This window comes from Arachis stenosperma, chromosome 1, assembly GCF_014773155.1.
Source record: "Arachis stenosperma cultivar V10309 chromosome 1, arast.V10309.gnm1.PFL2, whole genome shotgun sequence".
Taxonomy (NCBI): Eukaryota; Viridiplantae; Streptophyta; class Magnoliopsida; order Fabales; family Fabaceae; genus Arachis; species Arachis stenosperma.
The window spans coordinates 79,980,741-79,983,814 of record NC_080377.1 but is presented as its reverse complement, the minus strand read 5'-3'; the positions used below and the strand labels follow the sequence as shown (position 1 = coordinate 79,983,814).

The following is a 3,074-nucleotide window of genomic DNA, read 5'->3' as shown; positions in this document are numbered from 1 at the left end:
TTTTGATATCTTTATTTTTTTTTCACTCAATTTTCGAAAAAAAATCCAAAAAAAATACAAAATCATAAAAAAACCAAAAATATTGTATGTTTCTTGTTGAGTCTAGTGTCTCATTTTAAGTTTGGTGTCAATTGCATGTTTCTATTCTTCTTGCATTTTTCAAATTCATTCATGTGTCTTAATTGATCTTCAAGTTGTTATTGATGATTTTCTTGTTCTGATCTTTAAATTCTCTTGTCTTGAGTGTTTTGTTGTTTCTCATATGCATTCTCATTTTGTTAGTGTCAATAGTATATAAACTTCTAAGTTTGGTGTCTTGCATGCATTATTATTTGATTTTAGTTGAATTGTGATTATTCCTCATTATTAAAAATCCAAAAAAATTTTAATTGTGTCTTTTCAAGTCAATAATACAGAGAATTGAAGATTCAGAACATACAGCAGAGGAATTACACAGAAAAAGGCTGGGTGTTCAAAAGGCCCAGTGAGGAAGGAAAACTGGCGTTTAAACGCCAGCTAGGGTGCTTGGCTGGGCGTTTAACGCCCAAAACGGGTGAGTTTTGGAAGTTAAACGCCAGAATGTGCACCATTCTGGGCGTTTAACGCCAGGATGGCACAAGAGGGAAGATTTTGTTTTTAACTCAAATTTTTTCAAGTTTTCAAAATTTTTCAAAATCAAATCTTTTTCAAATCAAATATTTTCAATCATATATTTTCAAAATCAATTTCTTTTTTTTTCAAAAATACTTGCTAACAATTAATGATTTGATTCAACATTTCAATTATGTTTCCTTTTCTGTTGAGAAAGGTTTAATGTTTGAATCATATCTTTTCTTGTTAGCCAAGTCATTAATTTTCAAAATCAAATCTTTTTAAATTGTTTTTCAAATCATATCTTCTCAATCATATCTTTTTAAAACTATAACTTTTCAATCATATCTCTTAATCACATCTTTTTCAAAATAGTTTTCAATCATATCTTTTTGATTTCTAATTTCAAAATCTTTTTCAAAAATCACTTTATTTCTTTCAACTTTAATTTTCGAAAATCATTCTTCAATTTTTCAAAATGTTTTTAAAAATCTTTTTAATTTATTTTCGAAAATTTCTTCCCCTCTTTTCACATCCTTCTATTTATGGACTAACACTCCTCGTCAATGCACAATTCGAACTCTATCTCTCTTGATAAGTTCGAATTCTTCTACCTCTTCCTTCTATTTTTCTTTTCCTCAGACACCTCAAGGAATCTCTATACTGTGACATAGAGGATTCCATATTTTCTTGTTTTCTTCTCTTTCATATGAGCAGGAGCAAAGACAAAAGCATTTTTGTTGAGGCTGACCCTGAACCTGAAAGGACCTTGAAGCAAAAGCTAAGAGAAGCTAAAGCACAACTCTCTGTAGAGGACCTAACAGAAATCTTCAAAGAAGAAGACATGGCAGCCGAAAACAACAACAATGCCAACAATGCAAGGAAGGTGCTGGGTGACTTTACTGCACCTACTCCCGACTTCTATGGGAGAAACATCTCTATCCCTGCCATTGGAGCAAACAACTTTGAGCTTAAGCCTCAATTAGTTTCTCTAATGCAACAGAATTGCAAGTTCCATGGACTTCCATTGGAAGATCCTCATCAGTTTTTAGCTGAATTCTTGCAAATCTGTGACACTATCAAGACTAATGGGGTTGACCCTGAGGTCTACAGACTTATGCTATTCCCTTTTGCTGTAAGAGACAGAGCTAGGATATGGTTGGACTCACAACCCAAAGAAAGCCTGAACTCTTGGGAAAAGCTAGCCAATGCCTTCTTGAAAAAGTTCTTTCCACCTCAAAAATTGAGTAAGCTTAGAGTGGAAGTCCAAACCTTCAGACAGAAGGAAGGAGAATCCCTCTATGAAGCTTGGGAAAGATACAAACAATTAATCAGAAAGTGCCCTTCTGACATGCTTTTTGAATGGAGCGTCATAGGTATTTTCTATGATGGTCTGTCTGAACTGTCCAAGATGTCATTGGATAGCTCCGCTGGAGGATCTCTTCATCTGAAGAAGACGCCTACAGAAGCTCAAGAACCCATTGAAATGGTTGCAAATAACCAATTCATGTACACTTCTGAAAGGAATCCTGTGAACAATGGGACGAATCAGAAGAAAGGAGTTCTTGAGATTGATACTCTAAATGCCATATTGGCTCAGAACAAAATATTGACTCAGCAAGTCAATATGATTTCTCAAAGTCTGTCTGGAATGCAAGCTGCACCAGGCAGTACTAAGGATGCTTCATCTGAAGAAGAAGCTTATGATCCTGAGAACCCTTTAATGGAAGAGGTGAATTACATGGGAGAACCCTATGGAAACACCTATAATCCCTCATGGAGAAATCATCCAAATCTCTCATGGAAGGATCAACAGAGACCTCAACAAGGTTTCAACAACAATAATGGTGGAAGAAACAGGTTTAGCAATGGCAAGCCTTTTCCATCATCTTCTCAGCAACAGACAGAGAATTCTAAGCAGAGCCACCTGACTTAGCAACCATGGTCTCTGATCTAATCAAAACCACTCAAAGTTTCATGACTGAAACAAGGTCATCCATTAGAAATTTGGAGGCACAAGTGGGACAGCTGAGCAAGAAAATTACTGAACTCCCTCCTAGTACTCTTCCAAGCAATACAGAAGAGAATCTAAAAGGAGAATGCAAGGCCATGAACATGACCCACATGGCCAAACTTGGAAAGGAGGAAGAGGCAGTGATCGCCACTGAGGGAGACCTCAATGGACATCCACTGGCCTCCAATGAGTTCCCTAATGAGGAACCATGGGAATCTGAGGCTCACACTGAGACCATAGAGATTCCATTGGATTTACTTCTGCCATTCATGAGCTCTGATGAGTATTCTTCCTCTGAAGAGGACGAAGATGTCACTGAAGAGCAAGTTGCTAAGTACCTTGGAGCAATCATAAAGCTAAATGACAAGTTATTTGGTAATGAGACTTGGGAGAACGAACCTCCTTTGCTCACCAAAAAACTGGATGACTTGACTAGGCAGAGATTACCTCAAAAGAGACAAGATCCTGG

The 3,074-nt window shown here is 36.7% G+C and overlaps 1 non-coding gene across 1 annotated transcript; it reads right to left on the bottom strand.

Moving 5' to 3' along the window:
• Positions 1 to 1,840: 1,840 nt before the first annotated feature.
• LOC130950467 (small nucleolar RNA R71) lies at positions 1,841 to 1,948 on the bottom strand. The gene has a single exon (XR_009073602.1). It is a non-coding gene; the product is annotated as a small nucleolar RNA R71 (small nucleolar RNA).
• Positions 1,949 to 3,074: the final 1,126 nt, after the last annotated feature.